Below are 23,698 nucleotides of genomic sequence, written 5' to 3'. Positions count from 1 at the left end.
AGCCACCACAGCCCGACAAACTGACAGACGACTGTACATGTTTATATAAACACTGACAGTCTTAGAAACCCTAAAGGAACTGATGGAATTGATGGGATGACCATGGTCAGCTCAGACCTAATTTTTTCACATTGCTGTTGACCATTTGATTCATTCCATTGATGAGGTTAATCTGGACTCCTAAACCCTGGTCCTCTACAGTGGTCGTAGACCTTGCAATGTCTTTGCCTGCCCTGCTGCTTATTTGCCCTGACTTCCTGTTGCTTATTTTGCCTAATGACTGAGAAAGTCCCATCAGAGTACGTGATGATGTAAGCTGGGAATGAATTGGGTTTGGCAGACATCTGTAGAACTACCTGGGTTTTATTTTGGGTAGTAATCACAAGAGGGGAGAAGAGTCACATAAAGAAAAGTAATCATGAAGGATATCAGACTATGGTTTGGTCTTTAAAAGAAGAAAACCAGTGGTGTGCATCAGTGATCAAGCAGCATTTGGCTCCCTTGTTGGTAGATGGGGTCTTTGGAGAGACTTCTTTGACACATTGCCAGTGGGAAGCATATTCCAAGTCTGGAAGTGCCAGTTCCCTACAATGGTTCTCTTCTTCTGAAATGTTCCATGATGTCCACCATGGGCACAGAGCTTTGGAGTTGCAGATGTTTGGAGCTGGATGGGGTTCCTGGTGATCTTCGTTATATAGAAGGTGGAGGCTAGGGACACCCAGAAGGCACACTGATTTCATTTGGTGTATGTCTTCACTCTATGTTGGTCACGTTCACTGGGCTGGGAGGTCTGTTGTCACCATCTCCCACTCTACTCCTACTTTGTGAGGAAGTAGGCTGTGCCCAGGACCACTTCTGTGGGCGTTTCTGCTCCTGTACCCTCCCACCTCTTTAAAGCCAGTAGTACTGGCTTATTGGCTGTGGTGACAATCAATTCCGAGCCCCATGATCTCAACAGTAAGCCCCTATATCCAGCTGCTGTCTCATAGGGAAGTCCTCAGCAGCTGGGCCTGGTCTAGTGGCCATTTCTGAGACAACAAAGGACAAGAAAAAAGGCTGATACTGGCAGCTTTTGGAGGTGGGCACGGAATTCCATCAGAGGGGGTACAACTGAAGGATGGCATTTCCATGCAGCTGTGAAAGGATATGGAGAGCTTCTTTTCTCCTTGAACAATAAAGGCTCCTGCTAATTTTAACCAGAGTCTGCTCAGAAAAACCTGCGTTTGATTGTGAGTCACTGGCCCTCCAGGGAATGGGAGGTGGGGTGTTGTGTGTGTGTGTGTGTGTGTGTGTGTGTGTGTGTGTGTGTGTACACCAGTGTGTATAATCTCTTAGTGCCCAGAGCCCTGGAGATCCTGGAGCTCTTCAGCAGCGCAGGCCAGATTCATTAAAAACCCTGGCTACAGGCCAGCAGTTAAAATTGAAGCAGCATATTTATTGCATTTTGTTCAAATAAATCTGAAAACGTGTGAATCATATTCCTTGGAGAGATTGGGAAAAGAAGTAAACAACATCAGGCTAATACTTAGAAGCCGTGGCAGAGACAGAACAAAGATACAGAAGGGTCCGCCACTAAAAGAACTGTGAGATGCTTGCCCTCCATATGTGGGGGCTGTGTGTGGGGGGGTCTGCTGGCTGACTCCTGGCCTTCAGGTCAGCTAAGGCAGGTGGCTCTGGCTGTCCATCCTAGGCTTCTCAGTGGCACCTTGGCTGATTCTCCCTGCTCGATGGGTCTCTGATGTCTCCCAAAGGCTACCATCCTGCTTTCCAATGGCAGCAGCAGAAATTAGATTCAATCACAGACTTCGCTAAAATACTGAAGAAGGGAAAATCTCTTCTCACTCCCACCAACTCAGTTCATATGAAGCTCCGCAAGAGCTCAAAATTATCACTGGCCGCTGGGAAGCAAAAGAAAGTCCTAGTCATCTCTAGGGTGCCTGAGCTGGATTTCTGTGTGCTGTTTGATCACTTTCAGCCATGTTGGGCAGGACTATTGGTTTTAGGGACTGACCTCCTAGTGGGTGGAGACTGTTGATGTGACTCTTCACTTCAGTCTCCTCCAGTGTGATGTTGTCATGATTCCTCTTCTCTGGTAATTACAAGAACTGAATGATATGTCTTATGAAAGCATTGAAAACAAGACCATATTCCCCACAACCAAATTGCTGTTGTTTCTCCCTGTTAAAGCGATGATTTATAGGAGGAAGTATGTATATAAACAGATCTAATTTCTCTGTTTGATTCAAGATTGTTTCTACAGAATGATTTCCCCCACCACTCCCTCCCACACATCCCTCTCCCTTTCATTAGACATGTGCTTGTATGTGTATATATTCAAGAGTGTAGAAACAGTGAATCATGGATTAGATTAACAGGTGTAAGTTAGGCCAAGCGCTGCTCTCTGACTACACGAATACGGTTGTTGATACATCTCTGAGATTTTCTGACAATTACAACAGGCCTGGATGATCAGTAGGTTAGGAGTCCTGGTGTGGTGCTGTGGGCTAATGCGTCAGACTGCAAAGTCGTTTGAACTGCAAGGTCGGTGGTTTAAGTTCATCAACTGCTCCTTGGAAACACTATACAGGGTCACTATGGATCAGAATCGACTCAACGGCACTTAACAACAACAACATGTGTTAGGAAGAAGTTTAGTAAGTAGTCACAGATCAGAGTACAACAGGAAGTGAAACCACTTTTGTCACGTAAATTTGTTGTTGCTGTTAAGTGCTGTCCTGTTCCTTTCCATTCATAGTGACCCTGTATAGGGTTTCCATGGAGCGGCTGGTAGGTTTGAAAGCTGGCCTTGAGGCTCCCAGTCCAGTGCTGATCCTACAGCACCATGCCAGATGTCCTTTTGAGGTAAATAAGAGGTTATCTACATGAACATGGAATGCCTCAGTGGTGCAAAAGGTTAACATGCGCAACTGCTAACCAAAAGGTGAGCACCTTGGAAGAAAGGCGGCCTTTCAAAACATCAGTTACTAAAACTCTTTGGAGCACAGTTCTACTCCCACATACACAGGTTGCCATGAGTCAGAATGGATTTTGTGGCAACTGTTTACACAAACTTTGTCTCTGGTTGCATGGACTATCAACTGAAATGTGTTTTCCTGATACATACTCCATAAGATAACCACTGGATGTAGAACAATAAGGTTAGCAGTTCTAGCATACCAGCTGATCTGAGGGAGAAAGATGAGGCTTTCTGCTCCCGCAAAAGATTTACAGCCTCAGAAACCCTATGCAGGGTTGCCAGGAGTCAGAGCCGACTTGATAGCACTTAACAACAACTGCCTCCGAGCCAATAGCAGGGAACATAGCCTGGATTATGTTTCCTGGGATGGAGTCAATATGTCCCAATTCATAGGCCATTCTTCATCCTCTGCTCTTCTGGTGTATGACAGCAGGCTGAGGCTAGGGGAAGACTGTGGACAGTGCAGCTGACCAGTGCTGTGACCAGTGCAGACTCCTCCAAACCTTCTCGTTCTCTGCCTCCTTGCTGCAGACAGCATTAAGTCTAGTTGCTTCTTAAGGGAGGGCCTCTGACTCTCTCACCAGACACTGGCTTTTCCCAATACAACCACAATGAACAATTTGAGCCCCAAAGCTCAATGACACATTTTACTGTGCCACCTGGGAATTCAGGAAAAAAAGAATTCTGTCAAACATCATTTATTTGTTGAACGAAAGAAGAAATGGATCATTGGATTAAAGCAGAACTAGAACAGGAATCAAGTTGTTTAAACACATCTGTGTATTCCCAAGTGTCTTGGACTTCACATGTCTTTCTCTGAAAACAAATTTTAAAACACAGTGGGGAGACACCTGCTGTGTGGGTTTTGTCTGTCATCCACAGCTGTTAGAGCTTCAGACTTGTATAGCATGGCTAGATTGGTCCTAGGTGGTGCAAACAGGTGAGCTCTTGGCTACTAACCTAAAGGTTGATGATTCAAATCCACCTAGAGGTACCTTGGAAGAAAGCCCTGGTAATTTGCTTCTGAAAGACTACTGTCATGAAAGCCCTGCAGAGCACAATTATTTTCAGAAGCACAGGGGGTTGCCATGAGGAGGAATCCACATGATGGTAAATGGCTTCTTCTTGTAGTGATTAACGCAAAGGCAAAGCCACAGAACAAAACAATCAGATACTTTCCCAAGCATTGCTGTTGTTGTTAGGAGCCATGGAGTTAGTTCCAACTCATAGCGACCCTAACACAACAGAACAAAACATTGCACCATCCTCACACTTTGTGCCACATTTGAGCCCATTGCTGCTACCACTGGATCAAACCATCTCACTGGGTGTCTTTCTACTTGTCACTGACCCTCCACTTTACCAACCCTGATGTCCTTCTCCAGGGACTAGTTCTTTAAGCAACATGTCCAAAACATGAGAGATGAAGTTTTGCCATCATGGCTTCTAAGGAGCATTCTGGCTGTACTGCTTCAAACATAGATTTGTTAGTAAGGGCAGTTGGACTGCTACCACAAGAACAAGCAAGTTGCTAGCCCAGGAGACATCAAGGCAAGTGCCTGGGTCCTCTCAGCGCAAATCCTCTCCAAAGACTAAGACGCAATGGAAATACGCGCTCTGATTCGCAACCACGCATTTCACTCATAAAGAGAAGTGATAGAAGAACACCAATGAAGCGGCGAGCTAAGCCCTGCATTGTTCAGCAGACTACTGTGAACCCAGGTGGAGACTCGGTCGGCCAACAGTGAGGCAGGACCAGGGGACTCATGGGCTCAGAGTCAGCGACACAACCACAGGGAACAAGAGTGGAGAGCGAAGAGACCAGCTGATAAGAAGAGGGCAGACAGACGCAAGAACACCCACACTTGCAGTGATACCCACTTGACCTGGCTTCAATGACTGGACGAGCAGAACTCAACCCGAGGAAGAAAGAAGAGGGGGAAAAAAAAAGCGTCATCTGACACAGCTTGATGAACTTGACCTACACCTATACATGCAGCAGCTCAAAAGAGAAAACAAATCCCGACTCCATGAATTATTCCCACCCCCTCCACACAAAGAGTGGAAAGCGATGGGCAACTTGAACATTGGCTACCCAAAATGGGGGGAGGGATGCGAAGAAGTGACTGCCTTACAAGCTTTCAAGAGGGAACCTAGTAGATCCACAGGGCGGGGAGGATAGTAGAGTCACCAGTGAATAGGACCCAACCTATCTAGGAAGGGCTGATGAAAAGAAATGCAGATGGTTCTCATGTGATGCAATGGTGAAAATTGTTACCAGGACTGATTGTGAGGACTGGAAATGTAAAGGTGGATATTTTATAGTAATGAGGGGAGTGATTAACCTTTCAGTCTAGGAGCGAAGGGCCCTGGGACCAACAACGGAGAAGAGCAGAGATTAGGATCCCACCCTGAGAAGCAGTGAGGCCTGAGATGGAGACAGAGAGGATGACGTAAAGAGATGGAGTGCCTGGGGAGTTGAGACTCAGAGAGGGAAAGGGGCTGTGTGCTGAGGACAGTGTGGCGGGGCATGCAAGGCATACCCTTTCGTTTGGGGATGATGCATGGATGGGATGGTAACTAAGGCAATGAAACGATGTATGATAGAATGAATGTAAAACTAATGTTTCCCCATGTAAACTATCACTCAATACACAATAAAACATTTATTTAAAAAAACAAAAACTAAAACAAAAAACATAGATTTGTTTGTTCTTCTGGCAGTCCATGTACTTTTAATATTCTTCTCCAACACCAGAACTCAAATGCATTGATTCTTCTATGGTCTTCCATATTCATTGTTCAACTTTCACATGTTGTTAAGTGCCTTTGAGGCAATTCTGACCCATAGTGACTCTTTATAGTGTTTCTGAGGAGCAGCTGGTGAGCTTGAACTGCTGACCTTGCAATTCAAATGACTTTGCAGTCTGATGCATTAACCCAGAGTGCCACATGGTTGAAAATACCATGGCTGGGGTCAGGTACACCTAGATCCTCAAACTGACATCTTTACTCTTGGACACTTTAGAGAGGTCTTGTGCAGCAGACTTGCCTAATGCAATCCATCGTTTGTCCAATGGTATCTGAGGCTAAGTAGGCTTCAGGTCTAGAAACAAGCCTCTCAATATTCCCAATGCATTCCCCGATTTTCATAGCCCTACTCATGGATCCTGGTGTGGTGTTGTGGGTTAATGCGCCAGATTGCAAAGCCATTTGAACTGCAAGGTCCGCGGTTCAAGCTCACCAGCTGCTCCTCGGAAACCCTATACAGGGTCACTATGGGTCGGAATTGACTTAATGGCACTTAACAACAACAATGAAAACAATTCATGGAAAGTGTAATCAAAGGAAAAGCAATTAGGAAGGGTTGAAGGCCAAAGAGGTACGTTCCTGGGCCTCCCAAAGGTCCTGACTATTGGGCAGGACAAGACAGTGGGTGCACTGTGGACCCATCAACTTCACATCCTAAGGCCTACTGTGTAGACGCTCATGGGTCTGCTTGACTCAGAAGCTGTATGGGGTAGTGGTGGGGCTGACCAGAAGTTGTCACCATGCTTTCTATAAGCGCTAACCACACGCCAGTCATCCAGAGATAGAGGGCCAGGAATTAACCTGTCCCTCAACTCTCTGGTTAAGGCTTCAGAACTGAAAAGCAATTACTCTTACTCCATTTCTCAAGCCCTTAATACATGGTGTTGCTGCTGGTAAGAGCTGCTGAGTAGAGTTTTAACTTAAGCACAAGTGTCTCATTAGGTTTCCTAGGCTCTCATTCAAATCCACCAGCAGCATCTCAGAAGCCCTATAAAAGGCCGCTATAAGTCGGAAACAACGTGATGACCCTAAACAACAATAGCAACAATCAATACAGGAACGGATCACCAGGGCTTTCTCCCGTGGAACAGCTGGGTAGTTTGAACTGCTAACCTTCAGGTAGCAGCAAAGTGCTTAAGCACTACCAGAGCTTAAGAGTTGGGCTGCTAACTTCAAGGTCGGCAGTTTGAAACTACCAGCTGTTTTGCGAGAAAAAGATGAGGCTTTCTGCTCCTGTAAAGATTTACAGCCTCAGAAACCCTACGTAGGGTCACTATGAGTCGGAACCAACTCTATGGCACATAAAAACAAGTCCACAAAAGTCAAAATATGACCTTGAACTTATCAATATCTTGTTGCAAAATTATCACCACCTGAATTTAGAGATCATTTCAATAAGATTTGATGCATTAGACACTAATGACCAAAGACCAGAAAAGCTGTGGATGACATCAACAACATCAGACAGGAAGAAAGCAAAAGGCCATTAAAAAGACAGGAATGAAAGAAAATACCACAATATATGTCAGAAAAGACTGACACTTGCTCGCCAGTGTATAAAAATGAAAACAAATGGAAGAAATGATGAAGTAAAAGAGCTGAACAGAAAACTTCACAGGGCAGTTCTAGAAAACAGAGTCAAGATTATAATGATATGTGCAAAGACCTGGAGTTAGAAAACCAAAAGGGAAGAATATGCTCAGCATTACTCAAAAGGAAAGAACTGAAGAAAAAAACGTAAGCCTCTACTTGCAATACTGAAGGATTCTATGGGCAATATACTGAATGATGCAAAAAACATCAAAAAAAGATGGGAGGTATACAAAGTCACTGTATCTAAAAAAAAAAAAAAAAGGTTTTTGTTCAACCATTTCAAGAGGTAGCATCTGGTTAAGAACTGATGTTATTGAAGGAAGAAGTCTGACATGAAATGAAGGCATAGGCAAAAAACAAGGCACCAGGAACTGATGGAATGCAAATTGAAATCTTGTAACAAAATGATGCAGCACTGGAGGCACTCACTCACCTATGCCAAGAAATTTGGAAGACAGCTACCTGGCTAACTGATTGGACGAGATCCATATTTGTACCCATTCCAAAGAAAGGTGACCCAAAAGAATGTAGAAATCATTGGACTCCACGGCACACAGCTGTGCATTAAAAAAGAGAGAGAGAGCTTTGCATTCTTCAGATCCCAGTTTATGTCCACACCTGTCTTCAGTCATGACCTCACCTCTTTAAGGCCGATTTGTTTTTTATCTGTAAATGTCAGTGATACTCAACTCCAGGGGGCTGTGGAGAGAACTGAGTGAATAATCCAGGTGTAGTATTTAGCACAGTGTCAGGCACATGATAAATTGTGAATTAAGAGAAATGAGAAGAATCCTAGAAACGGTTTCTTGGTTACGCCCATGAGACCCATCACTGCTGTCTCTGCCTGGTGCTCTGGTAAACTTCTGGGCTGTCTTTGGGCCTGCTTCATTATCTGTTCAAAGTGCCTGGGAGTGCCCTGTTTTAGTGCTGGTCTGTTAGGCATAAGGTCGGGGGTTTTGATTTACCTGCGCCACAGGACTCCAGGTGTGGCGCCATAGGCTCAGCATTGGACTGGGAACCACAAGGTCGGCAGTTCAAACCACCAGCTGCTCCTCAGCAGCTGCTCCTCAGCAACCCTATACTGGGTTTCTATGAGTTGGAACCGCCTTGGTGGCATTTACCAACAGGAGAAAAGACTTGGTGATCTGCTTCTATGAAGATCACAGACTAGAAAACCCTATAGGGTGGCTGACTCCAAACTGACTTGACAGAATCTAACATCAACAACAAGCCATAAAGAGCAGAGGTTGGTGGAGGTTCAGTAGCAGAGTTCTTAGCTTCTCTGCAGGAGTCCTAGTTTGATTCCAGACCAAAGCATCACATACATAGTCACCTCCCACCTGTCAGTGGAGGCTTGTGTGTTGCTATGATGCTGAATAGGGTTCAGTGGAGCATCCAGATCAAGAGAGACTAGGAAGCAAAGTCTGGCAATCTACTGCAAAAATCAGCCAATGAATACTGTATGAAGCACAACTGTTCACTCCACAGTTGATCATGTGGATGAACCATCTAATTGTGCATGGGGTCGCCATGACTCAGGAATGCTACGTAAGCTAATAACAACCAGCCAAAAATCATCACACCACACATCACTGTCCAGCTCTTGAAAAATCAGAGAAAGGATATGCATGTGTAATCTGGGGATTATCAGCATTTATGGATTTCTTCAACCCAGGTTTCCTTCCGTATTGAGAAGAATTAGAAGTTAACAGTTCACTAGGGCGTGAATTTTACAATATGTTGGCAGCCAAAGTACCAGCTGATCCTCAACCAAAGTGCTTTGGGTCTAGGAGCTAAGCCTCTCTTGATGCCCACTTAGTCCAGACTCCTGGGAGGTTCTTTCACTCATGCTCACACAAGCTTTTTGGGGTGGGTTAGAAACAGATGGACAAAGGCCTGCAGTGCCCAGGAAGAACAGGGGGAGATGGGCATGGTAGAGAAGAATGAGGGTGCTTTTGTAACATAGGATTCTGCCTTTCCTCTTTCTCCTGCTGAGTGAGCCAAGTAATGGAGGCTCCGAGGCGGGGGACTGTGGTTAACAGGCATTGATCTGTGTACCAAAAGCAAGACCACAACCGATCGGAGGAAAAGACATGTGATTAAACAGTTCACTGCAAACTGGAAACAAAATAACAGGAGCTAGCGGGAGACGAGAGCAGTGAGGTGGATTGGAGAAAATGAGACTCTAGACGCAGAAGACTTCATTTGGGGTTCCAGTTCCATAACACACATGGCATAAAATAAGGCAAGCCACCCTCGGGATCACTGAGCCCACATTAAACAAACCAGGTTCACAATTCCTAATGTAATTCATTCATTATATCACAGAGAGGCTGGGGCAAGATCTTAGATGTGCACGTTTTTACAAAGCATACAAACACAAATTTGAATTATTATGTGGCTGGAAGTAATGTCCTCCTGGAGCCGTAAACCTATTAACCAAGGGCCTTGAACAAACCTGGAAATGATAATGAATTAGATCCGAGAATGATAATGAATGATGACAACCCAAAACGCAAAACAAAATCCTTGAACAAAAAACAACAAGCATGTTACAATCTGCCATACCCTCTAAAAACCACTGCAAGTACAGAACCACCCACTGAGGGTATATTATGCCCCATAAAATCCAGCACAGTCATTTTCTTCCCACCACGGGGGGGACACGGTTGCACTCCACGCTTCAGGCCACAGCATCTGAGACGGAGGCCCTTTCTCTGAGGCTGAGCAGTTAACCTGGCAAACACCTGGGTTGCCAAGGGGAACCTGGCAACCAGCACCTGTTGTTGCAGCTGCAGACTGACTCCCCGTTGGCAAACACCAAAAAGCACTTTGTGAGGCTGGCTGTAGGGCCTGGTACTGAGAGGGACATTCCTCTTGGTGCCCTGAAGTTATGGTGGTTCAACTTGGGGGGAACACTGCTCTTCTTGTGTCCTCCCTTCTGAGATCATGATTCAGATGAGCCCCTATTAGGACAGTTGCCACTATAGCGCCAAAGTAACAATTCTATTATAGGTCTCAACAATGGCCTTATTGGTTCGAGCTCACCAGCTGCTCCTTGTAAACCCTATACAGGGTCGCTATGGGTTGGAACCGACTCGATGACACTTAACAAAGGGGACTCTGGAATTCTGGTGTGACAATGCAAGAGAATGAACTAGATGGCAAGGTCAGTTAGAACCACAAGGTAGGCGGTTCAAACTCACCAGCTGCTCCTCGGAAACCCTATATAAGGTTGCTATGAATTGGAACTGACTCGATGGCTCCTAACAACAAGTGGGCTCTGGGGCGAGGTGCCCATCCTGCCGCAGAGCCAAGGAGAGAGGCATGAGCAGTCCCGAGGACTCTTCTTTTTCCCTCTGTTGCCAGAGCTGCAGTAGGCTCTTAAAGAGCGCCAAAACCAACTTGGACAAGAAAAGAGGAAGTGGGGTTGGCTTCCTTCTCCCCTGCTCACACGGCACAGCACACAACGACCAAAGGCACACAAGAGGGTGGATGTGCTACTTAAAGTCTATGGTGTTGTTGTTATTGTTATTTGCTGTGAAGTTGCTTCTGACTCATAGTGACCCTACTACTCACAACAGAAACACTGCCTGGTCCTGTGCCATCCCCACAGTTGTCCCTATGTTTGAGCACATTGTTGCAGCTACGTGCCAATCAATCTCTAAACACCAGCAAAGTCTTGTCATCGGAGGGCACCTTTAGCTAGATTTACCCCCCTTTCATGTCTTGGAGAGTTGTTTTTTTTAAATGTCTCTTATAATTTCCTTCTCTACACCCACTGTTGACACCCCAACGCAGACCCACATCACCTCACAACTGTGTGCCTCTGCTCCACGGACCTCTCAGGCTCCTGTTCTGCTCTGGGTGCGAAAGCCTGGCCTTTGAGGCGGGCAGGGCAGTCTTCAAGTCCCTTCCTTACTGTCTACAGCTATGCGATTTGGCACACGTTTGTCCCTAAGACACTGTGCCATCGGTAATACAGTGACAATGCAATCTACCTTGTAACACCATGCACTAACTTAGGTGCCGGATAAAGTCCACTCCCCCTTCTCTGTCTTTCCTTCCTTCCTTCCTTCCTCTGTGCCAACACCAGGGTAGTCAGTGAATCTGTACACCTCTTTATTACAGCGACGCTGGCACTACGACTTTGGTGGCTTTATAGTTCTTACCACACCGATTCTCAAGGTATTATCTGCCAACTTTCAGCATCCTTCACCTGGTGTGACTCCTAAGTTGGCTCTCCTTTTCAGCCCTTCAGCAACGACTCTGTAGGTTCTTTCCCCAGCCAGGTGTACTTCCTGATCATGTCTGGCTCACTGGCAGGACTTAAACTTGCTTACTTTGGACCCATCATTAGGAAAGACGAATCCCTGGAAAAGGACATCATTGTTGGCAAAGAAGCGGTGCAGTGAGATCAGGGAAGGACTCGATGGGATGGAATGACAAAACAGTCACAACGATGGACTCAAACATGCCAACAAGCATGAAGATGGTGCAGGACTGGCCAGGAGTTCATTGCATTTTACACAAAGCCGCCATGATTCTGACCCAATTCCACAGCAATCATCATGGTACTATAATGCATTTGCAATGACCCTGGTTGTGCCTCAATCCTTAGTTTTTCTTCTTCACCCCTATGAAGGGTCCTTAGGAATGAGAATGAAAATAAATTCCATCACTTACTGGATATTTGCAATGCATCGATTACCAAGTTCAATGTTTTACTTATGTTGTATTATTCTAATGATGTTTTACTCAAAGTGTATATTAATATCCCCATTTCTCTAATGAGAAAATTGAGGTGTCGATATCTCAATGATTATGCCTGAGGTAAGAGGGAGTAAATATTCAGGAGGTAGAATCTGATCAAGAATCCTTATATTGAAGAAAGAAACTCATACTACACCTAAGATACTGACAAAAGCCAAGGCTACGAGAATTTATGGAATGCCAACCGAGATGTTTCAGCAAACAGATGGAATGTTAGAGGCACTCAACATCTGGAGCTACCTAGCTAATCAACTAGAAGAGATCCATATCTGTGTCCATGTCAAAGAAAAGTGATCCACTGGAATGCAAAGAGTATCTAATAGCATCATATACTAGTAAAATGTTATTAAAGATAATTAAAGAAAGGTTGCAGTCAATTGATAAGGAATTGACTGGAATTCAAGCCAGACTTGGAAGAGGGCATGGAATGAGGGATGTCATTACTGATGTTCAATTGATCTTGGCTGAAAGCAGAAAAATGTTTCCCCCTATCTTACTGATATGCAAATGCATTAGACTGTGCAGAGCACAACAAATTATGGGTAACACTATGAAGAATGAAGAGTCCAGACACTTAATTTGCTCATGAAGTACCTATACGTAGACCAAGAGGCTGTCTGTCACTTTAGCAGTACAAGGGGGTACTACATGGTTTAAAATCAGGAATAGTGTGTGTCAGGGTTGTATCCTTTCACCATACTTATTCAATTTGTATTCTAAGCAAACAATCTGAACATCTGGACTATTTGAAGAACAACATACATAAGCATTGGAGGAAGACTCATTAACAACCCGTGATACGCAGACGACACAACCTTGCTGGAAGAGAACTTGCACCACATACTGATGAAAATCAAAAACTCTCATTGGCCTTCAGAATGGATCACACATTATAACAGAGAAAACACAAATCCTTACAACTTGACTAGTAAGTACCGTCACAGTGAAAGGAGAAAAGATTTTTCCACAATCGATGCCATGGAAGCGGTACTCTGGATATCAAATTGCAATGGACAATCTATGGCCAAGGATCTCTATAAAGTGTTAAAAAGCAAAAACGCCACGTTAAGGCCTACAGTATGCCTAATCCAAGCCACATTATTTTCAGTCACTTCAAACGAATGTGAAAACTGGACAACGAATAATTAAGACTGGAGAAGAATTGATGTGTTTGAATTATGTTGCTGGTGACGAATCTTGACTATTGAATACTGAATACTGTCAGATGATGGAACAAATGTGTCTTGGAAAAAGAACTAGCCAGAATGCTCCTTAGAAGTGAGGTTGATGAGATTTTGTGTCATATACTTTGGGCATGTTATGAGGTGGGATTAGTCCTAGGAGCAGGACATCGTATTTGGTGAAATGGAGAGTTAGTGGAAAAGAGGAAGACCCTTAGTGAGACACACTGACACAGTGACTGTGACAAGGGGTCAAACACAGCAAGAATTGTGAGGATGGTGTCAGATGGGCGGTGCTTTTTTTGGTTGCATGCAGGATCATTATGAGTTGGAACCAACTCAGTGGCAATCTAAACAGTAAAAACACATACTGAAAAACAACAACAACAGCATATTGAGGTTGTACTTTCTCATTATTAATTTTTGCCTGGTACAGTAATGATAAGGAGCTCTGGTAGCGTAGTGGTTACGAATCGGGCTGCGAACCTTAAGGTCAGCGGTTCGAAACTACCAGCTGCTCCGCGGGAGAAAGATGAGGCTTTCTACTCCTGTAAAGATTTACACCCTCGGAAACCCTGTACAGGGTCGCTATGGGTCGGAACCGACTCGACGGCACTTAACAACAACAACAACAGTAATGATGGTAGCTGTCTGTATTGTCACACCAATGACTACATTCCTTTACTAAGATACTGGGGTAAAACCTTCACAGTACTTTGCTGACCACTTGGTCTCTACAAATTCAGCTTTCAAAAAATAACCAAGTCATGCAATTCCCTTGTTCTACACCAGCACTGGACCACAAGGTTGGTTTGAACCACAAGGTCAGTGCTTAGCCGTCCAGTTCTTATCCTACAGCACCACATCAGGACTCCCCAATGTCAATTCGTGATGTTTCAAAAATGACATTGAAGGTAAACTGAAAAATAAGCTGAACCAGCTGCCATCGAGTTGGTGCCAATTCTTGGTGACTCCATGTGTGTCAGAGTGGAACTGTGCTATGTAGCGTTTTCAGTAGTAAAGTTTGAACCGTCTAGGGAAGACCATCTTCTAATCTCAGTATAAAAGTTTACAGTTCAGCCATTCTGTAGGGTCCGGCAGCAGACAGAACTCTGCTTTCGTTCCTGAGTGCAGCTTATGATTTTACTCCCTGAGCATGTAAAAACATCTCTTAGAAGTCAAGTACAATTGACCTAGGCTGCTGCCCTTCAAATCTACAAGAAGGAAGAGTGGTAAACATTAGGTGGTGGAATGAAATGGAATTTGCTCTCAGGTGATTGAATTAGAATCCTGGCTTTGTTTATATCTACCTGGAAAGTTACCTCCAATCTAGGAGTTGCAGTTTCCTCACATGTGAAACCATCGGGGTATCCTTTTCTGTTCTAATATTGTCTACTTTTATAACGGGCAGCTGCATACACCGAAGAAAACAAAAGCCTGGAAGACAGCAAAGCCATTGTCTTCTACACATTGTCTGCTGTGTGTCCAGGGAAAAAGAGGGAGACATTCACATGAGACATAAATGCAACGAAGACGAATTCGGGATGACAAAGTCAGCAGAACTAGGGACACTCCTAGTTCTCTGATATGATATGAATTTAAGGGAATAAAGCAGTTGGAAATGTGCACACTGATTCCAGAAGCTACCTTGACATTCACCAGATGAGATCTGTTTCGGTGCAGGGAGAAAGATGAGACTGTTCAGCAGCATCACTGGTTTCTACCCACCGGATACCAGAAGAGACCCCTACACCCAGTTGTGACAATCTAAAATGTCTACAGATATTGTTACCTTTCTCCTGAGGTGCAAGACAACCCAGATGAGCACCATTGCTCTAGTGGGACACGGCCTGAATCAAGACTACCCACATCCGAATCATACAGTAGACTTTAAGAAAGGCTTCCCTCCTGAATTTTAAGACATGCCACATAAGATCTCAACAGGCATTTGGATACCTCTAAAACTATGCCTTTGCAAAAGTTAAGAACATTTTGACTTTCGCTTTTTTTTTTTTTTTTGAGACATCCTTATTCTTTCGGCATCTACTGTAGGAGAGGAAGTGGGGTCTTTTGAGGTCCCATGAGGATGGGTCTATTGGGATGGAGGTGATCAGTTACTTCTTCATGTGTTTTTAGTGGGTGCACTTGTTGTAGACTACCCAGAGTCCATGTTGTGATGCTCCTGATGACACTATGTTGCACGTACTGCCAGTCTAACCACACTCCTCGAATAGGTTAGGCCTTCCATATACAAATGAGTGCTAATGGAAGGGAGTCATGATGAAATGCAATGCAATCATTCCGAAGATACTACCATCGATCAAATGTTGCATGATATTTGGCTCCAGTATAACCAGATTGTGAGCCGATCAACAGAGTACACTTCAAGACCCTACAGTCATCATAAATTGAAAGCTTTAAATTCTATAGATTAAATAGGCAGATAGACATCTAGACAGGAGCCCTGGTAGTATAGCATAGTGGATTATGCAATTTGCTAAGTGCAAGGTTAGTAGTTCGAATCCACCTGACACTCCAAGGGAGAAAGATGAGGCTTTCTGCTCCTGTAAAGATTTACAGGCTCAGGATTCCTATACAGAGTCACTAAACCAGAACTGACTCCAAAGCAGGCTGCAGAAGTGTGTGTGTGTACATATATATATATATGTGTACACACACACACACACACACACACACACACACACACATATACATATTATACGCACATATATACATACACGAGTCCTGGTGTGGCACCGTGGGTTAATGCGTCAGACTGCAAAGCCATTTGAATCGCAAGGTCGGCAGTTCAAGCTCACCAGCTACTCCTCAGAAACCCTATACAGGGTCGCTATGGGTCAGAATCGACTAGACGGCACTTCACAACAACAACATATACATATACACACACACATATATGGAGTGCAGTGACTCCATATGGTAAACACGGGACTACGAAACACAAGATAGGCTGTTTGAGCTACATGTTCCTTCTCAGCGAATGAAACTCTTCCTTGATTGGGAATATTTGAAAGACAACGCACTGAAGTCTGTCTCAGTAACAATCCTTGAAGTATTCCAAAAACACTTTTGAGTAATGGCAGCTTCGTGGAATGTGATGGAGCCTCTTGAGACAAGGACCAGTCCTTCGGTTGCATACATATCAGTACATTTCTCAAATGGATGAATCCGGTACTCTGTACTAAGATCTCATACAAGGAGCTCTGGTAGTGTAGTAGTTATGAATCAGGTTGCTAACTTCAGGGTCAGCAGTTTGAAACTACCAGCTGTTCCCTGGGAGAAAGATGAGGCTTTCCACTCCTGTAAACATTTACAGCCTTGGAAACCTGTACAGGGTCGCTATGAGTCGGAACAGACTCCACGGCACATAACAACAACAACATCTCATATAGGAGTCCCTGGGTGGTGTAAACAGCTAATGTGCTTGGCTCTAACCAAAAGGCAGGGAGTTCGAATCACACCATTGGCACCTTGGAGGAAAGACTAGGAATCTAATTTAAAAACAACAACAACAGACATTGAAAATCCCGTGGGGCCCAGTTCTACTCTGACACACTGACTCAATGTCAATACGGATTCAATGTCAACTTGTTTTTTTTTGTTTTTAAATATCTCACACATACCAACTTACTCATATGCTAGCTCTCTAACTATAGTTCTTAACTATCAGTGCCCAGACAAGCAAGGAGAGGTTAACGTCCCACTGTTTTCCCACAGGATAACATTGTCAACTGATCCCTTAAAACCAGCCTGAAAATGTGAAAAGAACCCAAGCTGTTCTATATACAGCAAAGAGGCTCAACAGCATCCCCTCACGTGAGGCTGTTTCTGAGGTCTGAGTCCTTTGGAGAAAGACCCACAACAAGCCGGCAAGAAACAGAGGCTGCAGGTATGAGAGTGAAAACCACCCACATGCTGTAACAAGTAGCTCTTAAAATGTGACATTGCCCTTGGAAACGTTTACAGGCTTAAAAACATAATTATAAAAGATATAGGGTGTCGAGGGAGAGAAGGAGGAAAAGAGAAGATGAATGAAAGAACTGTTGTATCCCTGACCACCACGAATACCCCTGAATTAAAGTGAATCCCAAATGAGTAGGAGGAATAGTATTGAGACCCACTAAATTCCAGGGGACCAGACCTATATTTTAAACACAGGGACATGTGCTTTGGAAGGAATGCTATGTGCTCAGCCTTGTTTATAACATGGCAAAGGATTCAAGAATGTAATCTGTTCCTCTTGATGTAACAAAAAAACAACAAAAAATATTCTTTACCCTCAGCGCCCCACCCTTCCAATCCGTGGCTCCTTGCAGATCCCAGACCTGAAAGATGGGATTCTGTGGTGAGTTTCTGGAATGTTCTGTCTGGCCTGTCTTTCATCAATGGAGCTAGATGGTGGAGGGACAGGGGTACAGAGGCAAGGTGCCAGTGAATTGAACCATGGTGGCGAGGGCTTTATTTTTTTGTTTGGGGCTTGGGAAGGGATCCCTGGGTAGAAGCGAATCTTTTCTGCAGGAGTCTGGAGGGAGGTTTACAGTTGTGTCAGACCTGAGGTATTTTCAGGATTTTTTCCTTCTGTATGGTGGGGGAAGGCACAAGATCTGGTGCATTTATCTTTAGTTCCTCAGTGACTAAGTCCTATCATGACTTGTTTCTGTCTTGGACAAGTGTCCTGAGGACCCTTCCCTCTCAGATTGAGTTGATTTCAAGTGAGTGCAATGCAGTGGAGAGAGCTTGGCTTTAGGGGACTAATGTCTTTTTTCCTGTTGACAGGCTGAGCCATCTTTGATGTGTTACTTGGCCCACCTCAGGTGTTGTTTCTTTAACTGCAGAAAAGGGAACAGTAATATCGACATTTAGGGGTTGTGTGAGGTTCACATTAGAAAACTTGTGTTGAGCTATCAGCTTCAATAGGACATGTCAGCTCCCCTCTGCTACAATTACCTTAAAAGGACTTGCCTTTGTTAAGTGCCGTGGAGTCGATTTTGACCCTTAGTGACAATGTACAGAATTTCCAAGGAGCAGCTGATGGGTTTGAACCTCCAACCTTGTGGTACACAGTCCAGTGCTGATCCTACAGCGCCACACCAGGAATCTAAGCAGGAGTAGGGGACCCTTTTTTTACTGTCAAAATTTATAACATCATTCATGGGCCATACAAAATTGTCAATTTAAAAATTAGCCTGCGATATTTGGTCCAACATTTAATCATTGTTGTTAAGTGCCGTTGAATTGATTCCGACTTATAGCGACCCCGTATAGGGTTTCCAAGGAGTTAACTCACCTTTAATGTGATGGTGAAACTGTGGGTGCCTTGGCAGGGCCAGACCAAATGATTTCCCCACCCCTGCTACAGAGCATGACGTGATTGTGAGTTGGAAGAACCTACAAGGCTCATCATTCGCAGCTTCCCCCTCAGAGAGGAGTCCCATCCACACATCCCTGACACTGAAAATCCAGGCGCTCCTGAACAGACACCATCTCCTCAGGCAGCCCGTCCTACGCTGTAATTACTAGACAGCTCCTAATATAAGCCAACATTTACATCTCTCTAATTTCTACTGATGTCAAATACTGACCTATATAACCACAGCAACATAATCAACTAACATTTACTTACAATGTGCACTTACTTTGTAGCAAGCACTGACTTAAGAGCTCTACAGGCATCATAAAGTGTAATCCTTCTCATACCTCAGGAGATAGGTATTGATACTGTCTTCGTTTTACACACAGAAAAAGGGGCTTTAGGAAGTTATGCAATTTACGGAAAACCTCTTCGCTACCAAGCTGAGACGTGAACCCATGTGTTGTGTGCCTCATAAACCAGACGGTTGTCCCTGAACTACACTGGTGTCCTTTGCAGCTCAAGCACTGAGGATAGAGTTGGTTCACAGTGGGAGCTCAGCCAATGGAGACGGACTGAATGAGTATAGACCCCCATAGTAAGGACACATCCCATAATGTGCAAAATAGTCAGCGCCTGGACTACACCTGTTTCTATTTTGCTAGGTTTCCACTTCCCAAACCTCTCAGTCTTGTCTGTGGTACTCATGGTGTCTTTGAAACTGTCTTAGTTATCTAGAACTCCTATGACAGAAATATCACAAGGGGGGATTTTAACAAACAGACATTAGTTCTAACACAGTTACGGAGGCTAGAAGTCTGAATTCAGGCTCCTAGATCTAGGGGCAGGCTTTCTCTCTGACTTGGCTCTAGAGGAGGGTCCTTGCTAGTTCTTCTGTTTGTTTCCTGGTTCCTTGGAGATCTCCATGTGTCTGTCATCTCCCTTTCCCCAACTCTCTCCTCGATTCACTTGTTTCATGTCTTTAATATCTCAAAAGAGATGGCCTCAAGATACATCCTACACTAGATCTGCGTCCCTAACCTAACAAAAGAATCCATCCCCAACTGGGATTAAGGGCAGGTATCAAGGTTAGCATCTAAAAAAGCATACTTTGGGGGGCATAAAAGTCAATCCATAACTAACTTTTTCCCATAAGTCAGCAGTCAAAAATGTAATGCATGCACTGTATGTAAGGTAAAGATGAATGTGTGTGTGTGTTTGTGTATGTGCATTTTCAGTGGGGGCTCCAGATCTAGTCATACATATTTTTAGTAGCATCATAGTTCCTGTTTCAGACTTCAATATATTCCCTAACAACTTCTCTTTAACCAATGCCATTTTTCTAGTGAGAAAATCATGAGATATAAAAGCTGTGGAATTCTGAGAGGTTTCCTTCCCAAGTCCCAAACATACATGTATATTTCTTACTAAAAACAAACCAACAAAAACACATATATAAACGTGTGAGGGGGCTTCAAAAAATTCATGGAAAAATGAAATGCAAAGATAATGGAATTTTCCACAAACGTTTTGAAGCTTCTTCATATATATATATATATATTAAGACCTGGATGAAAACACTGAGAACAGATATTTGGGAAACGAAGCTTTGTAATGACTTACAAGGCTTTATAACTACAATTTCTGGTCACCTTTCCCCTTGTGACTCCTCACACCCTACCCCTATTTCTAGTCAAGAGCTTCAGGGCATCACGCAAGCTGCTCAGCTGCTCTTTTGCCCTTGGGGCTTGTTCTCATCCCAGACTCTTTTATGATTGAGCCTCTACCTTGTGTCTCAGCTGTACTAGTTGAAGTGCTCTCTTGCCTCTCCAATTGCAAGTTCCCAGTCTTCTGAGTCATCCTCTACAGGGGTTTGCTTCAGAAGCCCAGCCTAAGTGTCCTTATGCCAAACCCTGATGTCTTCCTTAAGCGTTCTTTGAGGTTCTCTGTTGGCCTCCATGCCTGGTGCTTGTTGGGAAAGGAGACATGGAAATAAATTATTGCCTTATAATGTATCATTGGACTACGAACACTAGAATACTGGACACTATAATAACATGGATGGACTTCTGGTGTGGCGCTGTAAGATAAATACAGGACTGCAAGGTCAGTCGGTGATTTAAACTCACCTGCTGCTCTTCACAAACCCTATACAGGGTCGCTATGAGTCAGAACTGACTGGATGGCACTTAACAACGACAATCAAATAATTTTTTTTTTTTAAAAGCTAAGCAAGCTGTTTTGGAATTTTGCTAATTCTCTGTATCTTGGTTAAATATTTTAATTTGGCTGTATTTAGTTTCACTATGACTATCATGATCTCTCTTAGATTGTCAACTACAAGTGGCAGAGTGTAACAGCATCTTATTAGTTCCACTGCCAATCACTTAGCATTACATGATGCAGCATTGTGTCCTTAAACATGCTTATGTATGATATGGGGATTGTATGTGCATACACAAACTGAATCTACTAACACGACGTAGATTAACCAGATCAATTCATTTTAGCTAACCAGGCAGTCTAGTAACTATTTTCTTCTCCTTCATTATGGTACACCACCACTATTTTTCTGCCACTTTGTCATATCATGGTGGCATGTGTGTAGCTGTGATGCTGGAAGGTATAGCATTTAAAATACCAGAAGTCCATGATGGACAGGTTTTAGTGAAGCTTCCCAAATAAGACAGACTAAGAAGACAGCCTGGTGGTCTATTTCTGAACAACTTGTCCTGAAAACCCGATGAATGGCGTGGCCTTGTTCTCTGCCTTGCTCCTCTGTTGTACTGATGCTTTCCAGCTCTCGCCAGCCTTGGGTCCGCTGCCTCCTTAGGCTCGAACACTGTGCCTTCAATTAAATGGCAGAGTTCTATTGGAGAGATATTGAAGTTGATGTGGAAATTGCCAAACAATCTGTGACTATCAAGACCATGTTGGAAGATTTGGGAATGGATGATGAAGGAGATGATGACCCAGTTCCTCTACCAAATGTTACTGCAGAAATATTTAAAAAGGTCATTCAGAGGGCATCCATCCTCCTGAGGATGATGAGAACAAAGAAAAGAGAACAGACGATAGCTTTGTTTGGGACCAAGACTTCCTGAAAGTTGACCAGGGACCACTTTTTGAACTTATTCTGACTGCAAACTACTTAGATATCGAAGGTTTGCTTGCTGTTACTTGCAAGACTGTTGCTAATACGATCAAAGGGATAAGTCCTGAAGTGATTCGTAAGACCTTCAATATAAAAAACGACTTTACGGAAGGCGAGGAAGCCCAAGTATGCAAAGAGAACCAGTGGTGTGAAGAAAAGTGAAATGTTGTACCTGACACTGTAACACAGTAAAAAGATTATTCCAAATACTAACTGCACTGCTCTGTTTATAACTGTTAATATTAGACAAACAAGAGGTAAATATAGCAGCAAATCAATTGTATTGGCCGAATATTGTCTTCATTGCATGTGTAGTACAGATTGTAGAACTGAGAGCTGAGTTTCTCCTAGTGTGATCAAAAGTTGTTTGTTTTTTCTTTGCTCTGAATAAAACTGAACTGTGGATTCTCTATAGAAAGTGATATTTTATGCTCTCCCTCTTTTTGTGAAGCGATTTCTGCCTAGTTTACTGTCTAGTTAGCTTTAGTGTATTGACCTTTTAAAAGTTGGCATTGCAAATAAAATAACTTGCAAAAGTGTGCAGAAATAGACTTAAAGTATTATCTTTATTCATGTTTTGGAAAGGGGAAAAGGGCTATTTGAGGTAACGAATCTGAGTAGGGTTATTCGGATTGTCTGTTTGCTCCATAGAGTCAAGAGGTTACCACTAGTAGGGTTAGCCTGTTAATGGCAAGTCACTTTAATGCAATCTGAGGACTGTGTGTTTTTAATTCTCTTAGCTAGAGACTCAGTTACTACCCAGTTTGTGCTTTTTGGGGGAGAAATGTAACTAGGCAGTTTGTTAGCTTCTCAATTAAAAAAACACATTCATGTAGTGTGTCATCTTTTTATAATGAGTGTTCCCATATGGGGGGAAAATATTCACACTATTTGCATGTTAAAAATACTTTAACCATTAGCATTAAAATGTGTGGCAAAACCCAGACAGCATCCATCATGAATCCAAGGTACTTTCAATAAAATGAAAGTTACACAGTTAAAAAAAAACAACAACTTATGAATGACCGTGAGCTTCTGATATTCTGCCAGAAGATGAGTCCCTTGGGTTTGGAAGGCACAGTGAATATAAATGGGGAAGAGCTGCCTCCTTAAAGTAGAAGTGACCTTAATGACATGGACAGACTTCTGCTTTTGGAACCTACATTTGCTATTGTGGCGCCATTCAAAATGAGAAGAAACAGTTGCAACACCCATTGATAACAGGAATATGGAGTATACAAGTATGAATCAAGGGAAATTGTTGTTGTTGTTAGGTGCTATAGAGTCGGTACCGACTCATAGCGACCTTAGGCACAGCAGAATGAAACAATGCCTGATCCTGGGCCAACTTCACTACTGTTGCCACGGTTGAGTCCATCAATACTGCCACTTGGCCGATCCATCTCGTTGGGGAGGTCTTCCTCTTTTTCTCTGACCCTCCAACTTACCAAACATGATATCCTCTCCAGCGACTTGTCCCTCCTGACAATATGTCCGAAGTATGAGAGACAAAGTTTGGCCATCATGGCCTCCAAGGAGCACTCTGGCTGCACTTCCAAAATGGATCTATTGGTTCTTTTGGCAGCCCATGGCACTTTCAATATTATCCTCCAGCACCATAACTCAAAAGCATCAAATTCTTCTATGGTCTTCCTTATTCACTGTCCAGCTTTCACATGCATATGAGGTTATTGAAAATACCATGGCTTGAGTTGGGCACATCTTAGTCCTCAAGCTGACATCTTTGCTCTTCAACACTTTAAAAAGGTCATGTGCAGCAGATTTGCCTAATGCAATACATAGTTTGATTTCTTGACTGCTGCTTCCGCGAGTGTTGA

The 23,698-nt window shown here is 43.6% G+C and overlaps 1 protein-coding gene and 1 pseudogene across 1 annotated transcript in view; one reads left to right on the top strand and one right to left on the bottom strand.

Annotated features, from left to right (window-relative positions):
* The window catches only part of SETBP1 (SET binding protein 1), a 503,955-nt gene that overhangs the window by 69,669 nt on the left and 410,588 nt on the right, over positions 1-23,698 (bottom strand). The window lies entirely within an intron of this gene.
* On the top strand, positions 21,305-22,022 carry LOC102832562 (annotated as a pseudogene).

Source organism: Chrysochloris asiatica, unplaced genomic scaffold, assembly GCF_000296735.1.
Source record: "Chrysochloris asiatica unplaced genomic scaffold, ChrAsi1.0 scaffold00015, whole genome shotgun sequence".
Lineage (NCBI taxonomy): Eukaryota > Metazoa > Chordata > Mammalia > Afrosoricida > Chrysochloridae > Chrysochloris > Chrysochloris asiatica.
Note: the sequence above shows the minus strand (reverse complement) of the source record. Positions and strands in the feature narration are given on the sequence as shown.